Below are 18865 nucleotides of genomic sequence, written 5' to 3' on the forward strand. Positions count from 1 at the left end.
TAGACCCAATTGCAGCCAATTGGTTTGGTTCCTAATGGAGGATCAGCCAACTTCCAAGTGCCATTCTTTATCAGGGCATCATACTCCTTTTGCATCGATTCTTTCCATTCATCATGAGAAGAAGCTTCTTTGAAGGAAGTTGGTTCGAAATCTGTAGACATATTTAATTCACAATCATAAGTAACATCCATATCAACAAGTGAATCAGAGTCATCTACATCACCTCCATTTTTCCGGTTTGAATTTCTAGTTCCTGTCTTTCCAACCTCATCAGGATGAACAATTTCAAGTGTCTTTGTCAGCCACTTTGGGGGACCTTTCTCAGATGGTCCAGGCTGCTATGTTGATTGAGTTGGGACTGAATCAAGATTGAGTCTCCCAATTCTATCAATCACATCACTTAAAGTATCATCCGTTGTTGGAGTTTCATGTGGGGGAGAGAGTTCTTCAGAAGAAGATTCCACAGGTTGATTTAGTATAGGAATCCCCCCTTCAAGATGTGGAATCTGATTATCAAATTCTTGAAATGATTTTGCATTTGCGAATCTATCCAAGCAATCAAGTTGCTGCTCAATAACATTGTCAGTTTTGGATGATTCAAGAAAGATTACATCTCTAGATACAACAAACTTTTTATTGACTTCATCATAGAGACGGTATGCTTTGGAGGTGCTTGAATACCCCAGGAAGACACACTTACGAATTCTTGCACCAAGTTTGTTTCTATGTACCTTTGGTATCAAGGCATAACAGGTGGAACTAAAGACCCTGAGATGCTTTACCAAAGGAATGTGCCCATACCACATTTCATAGGGAGTCTTGTTTTGGTTAGCATTAGATGGACATCTATTCTTTATATATACACCACATAGAACTGCATCAGCCCAAAACATCAATTTTACATTTTTGAAAAACATCATGGAGCGCACCATATTTAAGATTGTCCTATTCATTCTTTCAGCTACACCGTTCTGTTGTTGATTATAAGGCACAGTTGTTTGATGTTTGATCCCATGTTGGCGAAGATAGTTTTCAAATTCATTTGAAGTGTATTCTTTTCCATTATCAGAGCCAATATGAGATTGTGCATCATTTTCAATCCATTTATGAAATTTCTTGAATGTTTGAAAAGCATCACATTTGTTCTTCAATAAATAAACCCAACACATTCTGGTGTAGTCATCAATAAATGTCATCATATATTTGTTTCCATTTGCAGAAGGAACAGGCATTGAACCACATAAATCTGAATGAATGAGTTCAAGTTTTCTATGTGCTCTTGAATGTGAATCATGAAAAGACTGTTTGCTATGCTTTCCTAGAATGCAAGCTTCACATTCCTTAAGTTTCTTAGGAATTGTAGGCAAACCAGCAACACCATTTTTCTTCAACAAGTGGAGGCTGTCATAGTTCAAATGTCCAAATCTAGCATGCCATAATAAACTTGATGGCAGTGTACCTTCTTCATAATGAGAATTGTATGAGAAATGTTGTGCACGAGCAGAGGTACCTTGTAGCTTGAGAAGCCTTTCTTCTTCTATCCCCCTCATGACAAGTGAGTGGTCAGATGCTTTTCACACCTCAAGCTTGCCATCAAACATATGAATGGAGTGACCTTGCTAGCGGATGTGGACCAAGGAAAACAAGTTTTTCTTTAGTTGTGGGAGATATAGAACATGATGTAGAAGAAAGTTTGGAAGACCAGGCAATTTGAGCCTAATTGTGCCAAGCCCTAATGGCTTGAGTTTTGATTGGTCTGCAAAGTATACTTCTCCACCAACATTTTCAGTAAATTCTTCAAAAAAATATTTTCTATGAGTCATGTGGCAAGTTGCTCCTGAATCAAGCAACCAATCATTTTTCCAAGAAGAAAGCAAACCATTAAATAAATCTTCATTTACTCCGATATTACATTGTGCCACAACGTAATGAGCGGATTCAGGTGCTCTACCTTTGTCTGTGTCATTAGTTTTACCTTTGGGTTGGTTTCTTTGCTGCTCAATTTTGTCCCAAGGTAACTTGCATGTGGAGGCATCATGTGATCCATTTCTTTTGCAGTATATGCAGTGCAAATCTGCCTTTTCTCCTTGAGAGTGTGTGCCCCCCATGCCTCTGAAATATCTTCCTCTTCCTCTTCGACCATCTCTTCCTCTGGAATAATTTTGGGCAAGATTATTTTCTTTATGAGCAAGGCACACAACCTCTTTAGAAGAAGATACGATTGAATGCATTGTAAAATCTGAGTGCTGTAAAAATACTTCTGTTGGCAAAAAAAACTTCTGCTGAGAGAAAAAATACTTTTGCTGATAGAATTTATTTTTTTTTTCTAAAGTTGACGTGCACTTCATATATTATATGCCCATTATATATCGATCACATATGGCTCAACATATAAAAGATTTCAACCAATTTTTAATGACGTATTTTCTCAACACATGCACCATGGATACCATACATATTTCTGAGCCAATGCATTCATATTTAAAAATCCAATGCACCAAATAAAAGGCATTCAGAGCATGCATACACAGTCTTCAAAAAAAATGTTTAATGCAGTCTCCAAAAATGTTTAATGCACAAGAAGCATATACTGTATACAGATCCTGCTCTCAACACACTTGGGAAACATGACCAATGGCGTCAGCTCTCGTGTTGAATTGGAGAGGTCTCAAGCTCATCGTTGTTCTCATGGAATTTGATCTTTGACAATGTATCTCTCACTGCATCCCAACCTATGGGTATGTTTGATTTGAACCCCTTCAAAGCTTTCTCGGTGTGCCTTACCACTACTTCAAATCAAGAAATCAATCACTCGAATATTATCACAGCGAGCGAATGTTTTAGCAATGTGGAGCAGCATATCAATTGATCCCACGCAGCTCTGAAACCAAGCCTTATTAGCTGAAGCAGAAGATGGCTTTAAATGACTCCTGTAGCTTAGAGTTTTTGTTCAAAACCCCATAAAACTAGAATGGAACTAGGGAGAAGATGTAAACAAGCTGTGTATATGAGTGTTGCATATGAGCAGTGATAAATGTAGTTAAGGGAGGTTTGTGCATGGGAGAGAGCGGCGTATGGAGCGTTTCAAGAACTGGAACAGGCTATATATGAGTGTTGTGTATGGAGCGTTTCAAGAACTAGAACAGGCTATATATGAGTGCTGCGTATGGAGCATCGTATGGAGCGTTTCAAGGACTGGAATTTCAACAACATATGGGAGAGAGCAGCATTTGGATGAAGTGGTGTGAATTCCTCAGATCCATTTTGAACTAAACAACGTGGTATAACCAAATTACACAACATATAGAGTTAAAAAGCAGACATTCTTATACAGAAACCCATCAAATCAGAGGAAACAAAACTGGAAATCTCAACTTTACATTTAAGTGAAAAGATGATTCAGAATTTGAAGGACCGTACAGGAGCTTTAAGCTCATTTGTAGCATTTGTTCCACAATTTTGGAGAGGCGTAATGGAAGCCCGAGAAGTCCCAATAGTTGTTTGGTCATTGTCCTGGTAGTACCAACGCATATGCAGTTGCCAAAATACGTTGGAGTATCCTAGGTATGGAGGTTTAGACCAACAATGTTTGGGCCAACGTTTAGGCAATTTTCAGGCTTGGAATAAAAAACATATATGACAGTGTATGGAAGGTGGGTTCAAGCCTCAGGAGCATGGCAGATGTGTCAGTTCTGCAAAATAGGCAGAACATAGGTAGAAGGGAGTTACAAGGGCAAACTGGAATGCCAAAAATGGAGCTGGCTCTGATACCATGTCAGGCCAGGTAGTAACTCCTCAAAAATCAATTTGTTGTATTCATTCAGGTTGGTCTTTATTATATACATGAGGGAGAGACTGTTCATTTCATCTCCCAGTGACTCTTCATGTTTTCCATTATTTATTTACATCAGTTACACTTATTTACCTAATCCTGATGATTAGGTTTCAACATTTTCCCTCAACAGTAGACAGAAGTTAGAATCAAAGGCACTGGCATAGGTGAGTTTAGCAGAGGTAGTGGTGGGTTTTACTTAAGCCAGTATCTTGTTGTACATGCGGTTAAACCTCTTATTAAAATCAGATAACAACTCACCATTTTCCCTCTTTAAATTACCAAACTCGGTGTGGTAGTAGAGTAGATCCTTCTTATCCCCCCAATGCTTTAGGAATGCATCATCTAAAGCCTCAATACCTTCTATAGATCTTGGGGTTAGTTCTCTAAATCATTTTCTAGCCTCTCCATCTAGGCTTTGGACAAAGACTCTCATCCACACATCATCTTCACTAATGTCCAGGTTATTAGCATAGCTATAGAATGATTCAAGATGTTCCTCAGCTGTAACACCTTCAGTCCCTATGAACTTGGGCCTATACTTCTGATATTTTCTAGTAGGCATGACATTCAAAGGAGTGGGCAGTACTAGAGGTCCATACCTATTAGCTATGATTCTTTCCATTTTGGTAGGTTGTGGACCTGCCATAGCTGTGGTGGCTATAAGGCTACTGGAAGTCTGAATGACAAAGGGTTGAGGAGTGATTGATAGGACTAAGGGAGTATGATGGATAGGAGGAGAGGTTTCCTTTGGGCTTGCAACAAAAGGAGAACCTAAAGAATAAGGAGCTTTATGAATCTCTGAGATATTTTCTTCACTGCTAGTATTAGATGCTATGCTCTCAACATGTATTTGTTCTATTACAGGATTTTCTTGAAGAGATATAGAATATTGTTTAGAGCTACTTGAACCTGATGCTCCTTTATGCAGTGCATTTCTCTCTTTGATGATTTTTTTAGGGTCAGATATTGGGTCAACTTGTGGCTTCTAAGGATTTCTCCGAGTATGCCTCACAAACTGAGCCAGAACTATCAAGTGGAGTTGCCAGATAAATGATTACAACTGAAAAAGTGCCCAGACTTTGCCTATCATCAAAGCTGGATCTGTGTCGTCTCCCAGGGAAGTTGAGCTTCAATCTCCTCTCCCCGGCAGTGGCACCAATTATGTTATCACTCCAGGAAGCTCTCCTCGGTTGTAGCTTGGAGATGCCTGGTAACATATAACTCTTCAATATTGTTCTTTGAACTATTGGAATGGATGATGGTTTGGATCAAGTTAGATGACTGTTTCAACTCTATTTTCACTCAAGACATGCATGAACACCCTCAACTTTACAAGGCTTTAGATCACTAATGCTCAATAGTTTATAGATTCAATGGATAGATGGAGAATACTGACTGTACCAACAAATGCATACATAAACACATATGAATGGCTAGCTACAGGAAGTAAATGAAGCTTGCAAATCTAATTTATCAATGCAGAGATAAGATGACAGTTATCTAGCATTAGACACAGAAGAAAACATGAATAACCTATTCAAGTGCAAGCTTAGAACAGAAGAGAAAATGGGAATTGAACATGTAACAACAAAAGAAGCTTATATTGCTAGAATGAAGATGAGAAGCTAGAGTAGCAGAGTATCCACAGTCCCCAAAAGTTGAACCCTTGTTACGATGAACTTTCAAATATTTATAGGCCTTTTACAATGCTCTCGATCCTTTTGAGGCTCGAGAGGTGCAGGCTCGAGAGGTCTTAATCTATCCCCTCTGTCTTTTTAACTATTTGATGCCATGACTAGGCACGCATGAGCTTTGAGGTTTCTTTTCTAACAGCAGAGTAATCGCATTCTGGTAATTCGCTACGTTGTCAGGGAGCTCGCTCATGCTAGCGATGCTCCATGATCACTACTGTTGTGGGCTGCATCGTGTTGTGGCCCTTTTTCCCTTTCCGGCCATCTGTCTCCCGGCCTCTGTTTCCCAGACTCTGTTTCCTGGATTCCGTTCTATAAAGGAATGGGTCTTCAGGCATTTGACATCCTTTCGAATACCAAATGATTTTTTTCTATTTTACATAGAAAAATGCTGCAACACTGTGAAATCCGGCCAAGATCTGTTCATTCTAGACTTCAAAAGTCCTTAAACACTGTTTATTCCTCTATTGGGTCTGGCCTCAATCGCTATCGCAAGTCACTAATGGCCTGTTCCCAGGCTTTCCTTTGTATTTTAAAATTTGTTAAAAATCATGAAAAGAACATAAAAATGGCTTACGATGGATCTGAAATAGTATATAATGGCTTTAAGGAACCCTTTCAGGTTCGGCTTATCGCATCGACGCTTCATCCTTCGCCTTTCGTTTAATAAACGAAAACTGCGAAAATACATTAAAAATGGTGTTTGACAGATCTCAAAATCTATGCAATAATATTTATACAGCCATCGGGTCCGGCTAATTGCACCACACATATACATGTGCATAGGCCCCACTCCATGGTGTTGCTCCGATGCGATATAGTGATGCGATCTGATCGCAATCGCATGTCGCTCATGCCCCGGGCCGTTTGCAAGCACGCTTTGTAATCTCCGATAGCGAACATGCGATGCAACGTGAGCCATTGATCTGCGCGCTTTATCGACGGTCCACGTTGACTCCGTAGATCGCCATCACCAATTCCATATAGTCTGCGACGATATCCGTCGATCAGATCTGGACCATTGATCGGCCAGATCTGACGGCTACTGTGCATTCATTGCTCACACCTACAATACTATGTTTTTTCACAGTTTTCTCTAGTTTTTGCCTCCCGATAGTGTTTTTTCAACCATTGAGGATTAGGTGTCCAACATTCCCCCCCTGAATCTGAAGGGTTATGTATGAGTCCAAGAAGAGAGCTGTAATACAAAATGTGCAAATATGCATAGCAGCACTAGGCTGAATGTGCTCTCTGAAATGTTGGTATAAAGGGTGGTGGTTTAAGGATGACCACCAACACTGGAACGCTTAGTGCAGTTCCCGGAACTCTTCCAAAATTGGCAAGAAACTGAAGTTTTCTGCTAGAGGAAGTGATCCTATTGTTTTAAAGAGGGAAACCTTCAACCATAAAAGGGAGGTCTCACCCCGCATAAAAGGTAAAACTTCAACCTAAAAAGGGAAGTCTCAACCTGTGATGGTTTAAGGATGACCAACAACTCTGGAATGCTTAATGCAATTCCTGGAACTCTTCCAAAACTGGCAAGAAGCTAGAGTCTTCTGCTAGAGGAAGTGTTCTCAATTGTGTTCCTGGAACTCTTCCAAAACTGGCAAGAAGCTGAAGTCTTCTGCTAGAGGAAGTGTCCCAGATTGCCAACTGAAGGCATGTTCAGGCATCTTTGTCTCTGGCTACAACTCTGAAACTGGTGTGGCAGGTTGTGGCTCAGGCTCGCTTGATGTGGCTTTGAATCTTGTAGATGATCATCATTTCCCCCCCTGTCAGATACAAGGTGAGATGATGGAGAAAACTCAACTGCAAGATTGTTCAATACTCTAGAACAAGTTCTGACATGTGATTGGAATATCTTCTTGGCTGTTGATGCCCATTGCCAAGAAGCAATCCATCCTAGATGAATCTTTGTTCTTGCAGGACGTTTGTTTCTGAAGCATCTGTTTGAAGAATGACTAGTTTTATGACAGTGCTTACATGGATGAAGATCAAAACAGTGATCTTTCATATGGCCAACTCGGTCACAGTGTTGGCATTTCACGATCTGTTGCTGTGGAAGAGGGGCAGAGTCTGGAACAGCTGGTGGTGAACTGTCATGAATGAATCCAGCACTCTGAAACTGAATGGGTTTTGAGTAGTCTGGGATATGAAAGGACAAGTCCTTGTCATAACCAAGACCGGTTCTGTGCTTGTTGTGGACAAGTTGTTCCCAAGGTCTGATGATGGGTTTGGGAAGTGCAGACTGAGTTTCTGCATCTGCATGTACAACTGCTGCTTTATTTGAATGAACTGTAACATTATTGACTTGCTGTTTATGGGAGTCTGTTTCAATCTTCTGAATAGAAACAGGTTCAGAATGATGACTCCATTGCTGTAGTTCTTCCTGTTGTAGCTTTGTCTCAAGCTGCAAAAACTCTATCTTTTCTTGTGCATTTTGTATACATTTTTGAATGTCAGCAATAATGTCTTTATTGATTATGATTGCGCTGTCAGCAGTGGATACGATTAGAGTTCTCAATAACTCTAATATTCTTTCAAGCTTAGCCATTCTTCTACACCTTAAAAATCCTCCAAAATCGCGTAGAAAAATTTCAGATGCTAAATATCTTCAAGTTACACAAGAAAGCCCTGTAGCTAAAAGGGAAAAAACCAACTAGAGATATCTTGAAACTATGAAAATTATACAAATATCACCGAGTCCTTCTATATTTAGCCGATAGTTACCCAAATCCTCTAATATTTTGAAGAAATCCCTCGACTGCTGCAAAACTATCAGCTGCTAAATATCTTCAAGCTACACAAAGAAAATCCTGCAGATTAAAGAAAAATGCAGGGCAAGCCACGGATATCCTGAGATTTTTCAGAAAATCTCCAGGATATTATCCTTCAATATTTAGCCGAGAGAATCCAACATCATCCAGATTCCTTTTTCTGATTTGGTTATGGACACAAAGGGTTTCTCAACTGTGCCAGGGGTGAATTTGTGCAACTCCAACTCCTTTCCTTTACTCAGTTACTTCATTCGATACTCAATACTGCCATATAATATTCTTATGTTGATATTGTTCTTCTCCTCAGCAAGAAGCTCATCAAGAGATAGTACTCTCCGATATTACTCCTGAGAAATAGACAGTCAATGGCAGTCCACATACACAGCTCAGTCACAGAAGAAAACTCGCACTAGGGTAGTGGATAGGCTGTAGACATAACTCGATTTACTCAGCAGAAAAACCACGTGGTACTCAGGTACAAACTTGGTTTGTCACAGCCATATGGACTCGTCCTGTAAAATCCACTCCTTAAGAATACCTCTGTTCTACAATATATTTCCGAGTTTTATGGGTCCATTCTTTTTGGGATTCTGGCATATGAGTGGCAAGGTGTCTTCCAGAATTTTTGACCCGCTCCAAGGGAACTTCCAGCAGTGCAATCTCCAGGTGGCCGAACCCAACGATAATGCGTGTTATCTCCACTGATACGGTCTCCAAATTAACACTGCAAACACACAAAGCCAGCAAAGATATATGTGGAGCCTTAGACTGATATGCAGGGTCTCTTCATGTCCACTTCTTGATCCTAACTTGACCCATGGAGATGAATAACCTTTCCTCAGTGGCCACGCTCAAGCACTGAATGGTACACGGCCCAGGCAAACAACGGTATCGGCCCTTTGTAAAGAGGTAATGCGTAGCTCCAGGACAGTGCGTATTCAATATTTAAAACAGCGCACATTCAACAGCGCATTCAATATTATTGAATCGTTTCATATATCACTGTATATAACCATGGACAGCGCGCATTCAATATTTAAAACAGCGCACATTCAATATATATCACCGTATATATATATATATATATATATATATATATATATATATATATATATATATATATATATATCACTTCAAAAGCAGTTATGGTTCAGGTCTTTGCTGTCTCCCAACAATCCTAGATTCTGATCAAATTGACTCATCTGGATTGGGCCATAGTGTCAATGGAGAATTGCAGTATGGCAATTCACAGAGCAATGGTATTGACCACGGATTCCTTGAAAAAGAATTAATGATGCATCTAATATTGCAAAAGAGGACTCTCTTCCAAAAAAGGCGAAGAAGAAGAAACTTAAGACATAGATTTCAATCAGCAGTTAGACAGAGACTGAGCAGGTGCAAAACACTCAGCAGAAATAAGATGCTTATGGCAGTCATAAAGTCTTAAAAATCCCATTCTATCGCTAACATAACACAGCTGGAAACGGACAAATAAACCAATAAAGTAAAGGCAGTTTTCAGCGGCGTACAAAGAGGCTTCTCAACCAGTCCATCCATGGTGCCGCCTCATCTTCATGCCTCCCGTCTTTGTGTTCTTCTCTGTTCTGGAACTTCTGAAAGAAAAAACTGCCTCTTATGATGAAGGCAAAGAATTTCATCTACCACCTTTAACCCGTTGCATCTACAAATCAGTAGAAGCTCATACATTTATGTTTTCCACATTCCCAGAAGTGAAAACTTCCAAGATTTCATAACTCCTTTAATGTGAGTAGAGAGTGTTAGGATATTCCGACACATAGGATATAGTTAAGTTCAACTTGGTCTAGTATAGAGTTAGGTTAGAGTTAGGTAAAGTGTGTTTCTTTACCGTTGTACATTTTGTAACTTACAATCCGACGGTCATGATATGTAGTGATCCGACGGTTCACTCTCACCTCGGTATTACCGACATTTGATCCGTGGCTTGACACCCGATTGGTCCATGAGTTCTATTTAAAGCGCATGGAGGGTCATTGTTCGGGTAATCCGTGCATGAGAGAAGCTTATGTAAATTTTCATTCTTTGATTAATAAATTGCCTGTAGTACCCACGTTGGGACAGGCCGTGGACTGTTTCCCTCCTTGCACTCTGAGGGTTTTAACCACGTCAAAAATACTGGTGTATTGATTTGAGATCTGGTTGTGAGCGGTGTCCTTTTGGTATTCTTTCTGTGGAACTTACCCTGTAAATTCCTACATGGTATCAGAGCTATTTGAGGGCCGCGTCCGTTGGTGATCCAAATCTGAAGCCGGTAGAACTGCATGCGGCTGTCGTTTCCTAGATCTGTTGTTTCTGATTGCTTTCGGGCCGAGAGGACTGCTCTGTTGCGTTCGGAGCATCTGTTCCAGTGAGGAACCCCTTTCGTTTCACGCGAAAAGGTTTCCGGTAGCCCTAGCTGCGTCATTTTTCAGATCGGGAGGTATACAGTGTTTTTTTTGCAGTTTACTGTTATTTTCTCTCTGCTTATTTCGGTCTCAGTTTATTTAGCCTTTTTTTTTAACCGGATCTATACCTTTCATTTCTGCGTATGCTCTTTGCCCTGCGACTCTGTGCGATCTGGGCAAATCAGAAACAGAAAGGAAGGATTTTTCTCATGCGTATGCTCTTTTCCCTGCACCTTAGTGTGATCTCGGAAAATCAGAAACATTGAGAAAAATATTTAGTTTTTCGGCTAAAGCTAACTTTGAGATTTTTTTTCTGGCTAAAGCTAACTTCGAGCCGCAAGGTTCGTTTTTCTTTGCATATTCGTGTTGGGTTTTGTGTTTTGTAGGGAAAAAGAGCTTTCTCAAGGCAAGCACGCAAACCGAGCCCCCCCCCCCCCCCCCCTCTCTCTCTCTCTCTCTCTCTCTCTCAAATTTTTTGTATAGATCAATTGGTTCAAAGCTATTTTAAGAGAGTAGAGGTCTTGGGTTCAAGTCTCCATTTTGTGGGGGCGGATTTTTTCATTCCCGCACATTCGCGCACTTTGCCGGCTACTTCAACAATTATTTTTCAAAAAGCCATATCTTCTTCATCCGGAAGCCTTTTTCAGAGCCGTTTTTTTTAAAACCACCTATTTTTTCGAGATCTATCCATTGGAACACTTACTTTCAGCATCTTCAGCTTCAGTTTTTTTTTAAAAATGGAAAGCCCATGCCAAGTCATTCTTGACAGCACTAACTACTTCCAATGGGTAGCCTACATCGAAGATTTACTTAGAAGTAAAGGTCTCTTCAGAATAGCCACAGACCAAGAGAAGAAACCAAAAGATGAAGACAAGGCGGCAAAATGGGAAAATAGACAAGATCAAGCACGTGGTTTGATAGGGATGTCTATTTCTCCTGATCTTAGATTCCACATTGCGGAACTTGAGACTCCTCATGAAGCATTAGAAAAACTTGCTAAAGTTTTTGGGATTAAAAATGAAATTAGAGCCCATCAACTTGAAAATGAGCTGCTTACTTTGGATCCTAATAATTTTTCTTGCATTGAAGATTTCTTGTCCAAATTCAAGAACCTTAGATATCTCCTGGAAGGTGTTAAAGTTAAGAAAGATGATGGTAACCTTATTTATTCCATCCTTACTAAGTTGGGACCAGCCTACTCTGTATTTGTTTCCACTTTCCATTCTACAAGAGAAGCTTTCATTTGTCAAGGACAAGACTACAAGCCCCCTTCCTTTGACTCCTTTTGTGATTCCTTAATAAGAGAACAAGAAAAACTCTTACACCTTGGTCTTCTTAATCTTGGAAACTCTTCCACAAAAGCGTTAGCCGCCCAGCAGCAACCAAATTCAAAGAATCCTAAGAAGTCATATCCTCAAAAGAATGGTCCTAAACCATTTCAGCCTCAAAATGAAAGATCATTTCAGCAAAATGATAAGACCAATAAAAACAAATGGAAGAAGACTGACAGACATTGTAACTTTTGTAATCGAGATGGCCACTTAGAATCTAAATGCTTTAAGAAGATGGAAGCCTTGGAAGCCGCAATGAAGAAACATAACATCCATGTGGAGCCTACTTCAACTTCAACTTCCGGAATGGCACTTTCTGCATCTCATTGTCAATCATCTCAGTCTGGTTATGCATTAAATGTATCTTCTTCTTCTTCTCATTCTCATGAGTGGCTCATTGATTCTGGAGCCTCTTGTCACATGGCCAAAAACCAAGCCATGTTTTCTTCTTTAAATGATTGTAACACCAAAAATATATATATTGGTGATGATAGATCTCTTAATGTTGTAGGGACTGGAACTGTTCATCTAGACAATGGTCAGTTTAATGATGTATTATGTGTTCCAACCTTATCCTGCAACCTTCTATCTGTCTATCAGATAACTCATTCAGGTGAAGGTAAAATTGTTGAATTTTCACCTCATGATGTTGTAATCAAGGATCTAAAAGATCCTAAACAGATTCTAGCTACTGGTCTTGCTGATGATTCCAAAAGGTTGTATAAGTTTCACAACTTTGGGTCATCCAATCTTCCCTCAGTATTTGTTGCTCATAATGATGAAGTGAGCAAACTTTGGCATGAGCGATTTGGTCACTTAAACTATCGCTCCCTTCAGCATCTATGTAAAGAAAATATGGTGACAGGTCTTCCTATGGTATCTTGCAGAGATGGTGTTTGTTCCGGATGTGTACTCGGAAAACATCATCGGGACAGTTTTGACAAACGTGCCTCTTGGCACGCCTCAGCCCCTTTACAGCTTGTGCACAGTGATTTATGTGGTCCTCTTCCTGTTGCTTCATTCTCTGGCTGCAAGTACTTCTTAACTTTCATTGATGATTTCTCCAGACGCACTTGGGTATACTTCTTAAAACTCAAGAGCGAAGTATTTACCACTTTTTTGGCCTTCAAAGCATTTGTTGAAAAACAATCTGGACATCAAATAGTAAAGCTAAGAACTGATAATGGTGGAGAATATGTTAAAAACACATTTATCAACTTTTGCACCGAAAATGGAATTCAAATGCAACATACTGTTCCATACACTCCACAACAAAATGGTGTAGCTGAAAGGAAAAATCGCACCTTAAAGGAAATGGCTAATTGTATGCTGCAATCTAAAGGACTCAGTCTTAGTTTTTGGGCCGAAGCAATTAATTGTGCAAATTATATAATCAATCGCACTCCTACTAAGGTTCTAGAGAATATCACTCCAGAAGAAGCTTGGAGTTCCATTAAACCAGATGTAAGTCACTTTCGTGTGTTTGGAAGTGAAGCATGGGCCCATATTCCAGATGAAAAGCATAAAGCTTTAGAACCTAAAAGTGAGAAATGTACTTTTGTTGGATATTCTGAAGATGTAAAAGGTTATAGACTTATTCCATTTAAGTCCAAAAATGTTATCATTAGAAGAGATGTAAAATTTGATGAAAATAAATCGGCCTGCGAGCCTAGTCCGGCGGATGTGCCACCTCTTCCTATCTCTTCTATCTTTGAAAACATTTCTTCTTCAGATGATGAAAGCGAGGATGATAATCCTCCCCCACCTTCTCAGGATCCTCAACTTCCAAGATGGGTCCGTGCCACTCGGGATGCAGCAGGTGATCTTGCCGGTGATCCTACAGATCAGCGACGTACACGTTCTCAGTTTGAAAGAGCCTCTTCTTTACTGGCTCAAGCTCCAGTAAATCATGATCCTGACACTTTTGCAGAAGCTTCAGGCCATCCACATTGGGAAGCAGCTATGAATGAAGAATATCATTCATTGATGACAAATTATACATGGGATCTTGTTCCTCTACCAAAGGGACGCAAACTTGTTAGATGTAAATGGGTTTACAGAACCAAGTATGGACCAGATGGGAAAGTTGATAAACATAAAGCTCGTCTCGTTGCTAAGGGCTTTTCATAGGTTGAAGGCATTGACTACACTGAAACCTTTTCTCCTGTTGCCAAAATGAACTCCATCCGCCTTGTTCTTTCCCTTGCTGCCTCTTTAAAATGGGAAGTCCATCAGATGGATGTTAAATCTGCCTTCTTGCATGGGGACTTGCAGGAAGAAATCTATATGGAACAACCCATTGGCTTCATACAAACAGACTCCAGCCTTGTTTGTCGACTTAAGAAATCCCTTTATGGCCTCAAGCAAGCTCCTCGGGCTTGGTATGCCAAAATGGATAGCTTTCTTTTAGAATCTGGCTTTTCTAGGTGTCATTCTGACAATACTGTCTACACCAAGAAAGAGGGCAACTCTCTTATCATCCTTGTTCTTTATGTTGATGATCTTATTCTTACTGGTAGTGATCCCAACCTTATAAACCATGTGAAGTCCAGCCTTAAAAAGAAATTTGAAATGACAGACTTAGGACATTTACACTATTTTCTCGGTCTTCAAGTCTTGCAATCCCAAGAGGGTATTTTCCTTTCCCAGTCCAAGTATGCTTGTGATATTCTTCGTCATTTTCACATGGAAGACTGTAAGCCAGCCCCTTCTCCCTTTCAGTCTGGAGTCAAACTTTCAGTCTCTTGTACCTCTCCTGAAGTTGATGCTACCTTATACCGTCAACTTGTCGGAAAACTCTTGTATTTAACCCATACTCGTCCTGATCTTTCCTTTGCTGTTGGCCTTGTTGCGCGTTTTATGCAAAACCCCCGTGAAAGTCATTGGAAAGCAGCTAAAAGAATACTTCGTTATGTTCGAGGTACAGTACAGTTTGGGATTCATTACAGTGCCAAAGCAGCTCCTCTGTTAGTTGGTTTCACTGATTCTGATTGGGCTGGTGACCCTGATGATCGGAAGTCTACTGCCGGTTATGTCTTCACTCTTGGTTCAGGACCTATTACATGGGCTTGTAAGAAACAGGCTGCCATTTCTCTTTCGTCCGCAGAAGCAGAGTATCGTGGTGCCGTGGAAGCTAGTAAGGAAGCCTTGTGGCTTCGTCAGATCCTATCAGAGTTTGGCTTTGAGCAGCAGCATTCAACCACACTTTGGTGTGATAATCAAAGTGCCATTCAGCTATGCAAAGATCCAGTCCAGCATCAGCGCAGCAAACACATTGAACTACACATGCACTTCATCAGAAAGCTCATTCATGACCATGTTCTTGAAGTGCAATATTGTCCAACAGATGATCAGGTTGCAGACATCTTCACAAAGGCTCTCACAGAGGCGAAGTTCACTAAACTTCGATATATGCTTGGAGTTCAGGAAGTTGTCACTAAGGGGGGATAGGCTCTAGTGCCTCCTTCCTTCTCCTATTGTGTCATATTTGTAAATCCTTCAATCCTATCCCAAGTTGTTCTTAAGGGGGGATGTTAGGATATTCCGACACATAGGATATAGTTAAGTTCAACTTGGTCTAGTATAGAGTTAGGTTAGAGTTAGGTAAAGTGTGTTTCTTTACCGTTGTACATTTTGTAACTTACAATCCGACGGTCATGATATGTAGTGATCCGACGGTTCACTCTCACCTCGGTATTACCGACATTTGATCCGTGGCTTGACACCCGATTGGTCCATGAGTTCTATTTAAAGCGCATGGAGGGTCATTGTTCGGGTAATCCGTGCATGAGAGAAGCTTATGTAAATTTTCATTCTTTGATTAATAAATTGCCTGTAGTACCCACGTTGGGACAGGCCGTGGACTGTTTCCCTCCTTGCACTCTGAGGGTTTTAACCACGTCAAAAATACTGGTGTATTGATTTGAGATCTGGTTGTGAGCGGTGTCCTTTTGGTATTCTTTCTGTGGAACTTACCCTGTAAATTCCTACAGAGAGAAATTCACTTATTAGTTACATATAAAGTTACAACAAAAAACTACATCAGTGGCTTGCAAAATGAAGTAAACAATAGCACATTTATAAGCAGATCTACAATGCTGGTTGATCACCAGCATTATTTAAATCCATTTCCACTTGACGGATAGTCCGTTGGATGCCTTCCAGCTTCTTCACTAGATCATGGTATCGCCTTGCAATGTTATCAAAGTGAGGATCCACCAACTGGTACTCACGTAGCCGTGTCACAGCTTTGTTATAAGCTGCAGATGCCCCTTCCTTGCTGCCCAGAATGTATAGAGCGTAAGACTCACAACAACCACAGCCGTGAGAATGGCCGATTCCTTTTCTTCCTCAACACTAAGTTCCACTTTCACCGCACTCAAAATGTGATTTGATTCAAATCCTTACTGCCTCTTTTCCATGATCTCCATAAGAGGGGAAGGAGGAAGAGCGTGGGAATTGCGGACGAAAACGGAAATGGTTTCCATATCCCCGACGACGTTCAAACCAGGCAGTGCACAGTCTCAAGCGTTACCCAGATTATAGCACAGAGGGCAGACCCTAATTATCACGCAGAGGGCAGATGTGTCAGGCTACAGAAATGCAGAGCATGGGCAGAATAGGCAGGCGTGCAGGTGCGTATCAGCCAGACAGTTTGCAGCATGAAATAGGGATGCATACAATAATGACAGTTCTATCTTCAGGAACGCAGAACTGACATGCACAGAGAGGCCACAACTAGTGGCTCAAATTAATTATGCAGGGTAGGAATAAACCTGCTCTGATACCATGTTAAACACACATGGACAACAAGAGAGATATGAAAGACAAAACATGCAGTACAATTTTTATTAACAAATGATTTACATTTATAGTACAATATCTGACCGTTGGGTTTCACATCCCAAGGTCTCTTGGACTCCTTTTGTCCATTCGACTTCCACACTAACCCATTGAGGATTAGGTGTCCAACACTATAGAAGCCCGTGGCCTAACTGAACCAACTGATTTCTGGTGGTATTTATACACCTCATGGGAAGGCCTAAAACATAGAAGGAGATAGGATATCGACATTATAGTCCTTTTGTCCCCAGATCAAGTCTGATTTTCCCTGTGCATATTGCACTCCTAGTCATAGGAAACCCTTGTTTCCTTGCAGAGATGTTCATATTCCATTATATGACATCTCTTTGCACATGTTGACAGGTGATCTTGGAGGCTTGGGCTGGATGGATCCAGAGGAAGGTTCGTTGGTGTCATGGTCAGATCAAGTTGTATTATTCCACTCCTATTTGGTGATATCAATAAAGAAGCTCTATCTTGTTCTTGAAATGTTGTCATCTCATTTTTTTTTTAATTCATGTCTAATATATCATTCTTTATATATCTATACTTAATGATCTAACATGTTTATTATGCACATTCTTTGAACTAATTGCTATGTATATGCTTCTCTGGTTTGTGTTGTAGGTCTGAACACTTTGGAGGAAGCAGAGGGTTTGGACCCTACGGGATCAACATCAAATGTAAGACCTTCAGGTAGTCTTCACAAACCCAACTTTAGTAGTTTTCATAGTTTTCTTGCTTGAATGATTTCTTCTTGTTGATAGTCTACCTTCGACCTGTTGAGGTTGTCAACCCTTACCTAAGGGAGATTTCTCTCGCAAACAGTAGGGTGTAAGTGTTTACCACTTGCCCTCAAGGTGATTGGAAATTATTTGCACAGTAATCCCCAACATGTTTGGGAATTTTACGAGGATAAGCTTTCCGAATCTGAACTTATTTCTAATGATCAAAAAGACGTTCTTCTTAGTCGTTTGGAAACAAGTATAGATATCCTTAGTGGTAAGGAGAAGCAATACTTTTTGGATCTGGGGACATTTCCCAAAGGTAGAAAATATAGCGTAATTTATTATTGGACAGTTGGGTATATGTGGATGGGATGGAATGGTCGGAAGCTTTTGAGGTCCTGTTAGAAATTGCAAGTCAAAATCTCATCAACCTCACATGATATCCAAGGTATAAAACTTATTTATGTTTGAATCCTTTCATGAATTCTTCGATTACTCCACATCTTTTTATGTACTTTTCAGATTAAATTCTTTTGGTTGTGGCATCCTTTGACTAGATTAAATATGTTGGCATTATGATGCATGTGTTGTCCTTGACGGTAACTCACTTGTAACAGAACAAGTATATGGTAACTAGATGAATCCACAAGTCAGTTCAGAGGTGTCATAATGATGGAACAAAATACCAAAATGATGGGTCAAAGGTTTACAGATCAAAATCATAAGTTTCATACAGGTGAATATTTGAGAATCTATACACAGGTTTGTCAAGGCCAAGTCGTGTATACACGCAAGTTTAGTAAAGCAAAGTAGCGTATAGTTTTTGCACCATGCTAATCTAAATACTAGGGGTCCTTACCATGTTATTGGACCATAGTAATGAGCGTGACAAAAGGTACTGATCATGTCAAAGATTACCACCGGTACTAGTGTAGTTTTGACCCGTGGTATTGGATAAGGGCTAAACTATATAAAGCGGTGAAGATCAAAGTGCTAAGTGTGCAAGTGAAAGGATTTTTGATGAATAATTAAATATGAAGTATATTTGCATTGTAAGGGCCATAATTGTCACATAGATATGAAATAATTATGCACCAATGAATACAATGATGGATCAGGATCATGAGACCTGAAATGAATTTTCATTGTATGATCTGATCATGGATTGACTAGATCTCAGACCTAACACATGTTTTTATCTCTCAATATTATGATCTGGGTCTTTCTGAAGTTCTAAA

The 18865-nt window shown here is 40.1% G+C and overlaps 1 pseudogene; it reads left to right on the top strand.

Annotated features, from left to right (window-relative positions):
- The window catches only part of LOC149257073 (glutamate dehydrogenase 1-like), a 100565-nt pseudogene that overhangs the window by 32166 nt on the left and 49534 nt on the right, over nucleotides 1–18865 (top strand).

The sequence above is a fragment of the Pinus tabuliformis genome, chromosome 6 (genome assembly GCF_031772625.1).
Source record: "Pinus tabuliformis cultivar Carrire ecotype Pingquan chromosome 6, CPIR1, whole genome shotgun sequence".
Lineage (NCBI taxonomy): Eukaryota > Viridiplantae > Streptophyta > Pinopsida > Pinales > Pinaceae > Pinus > Pinus tabuliformis.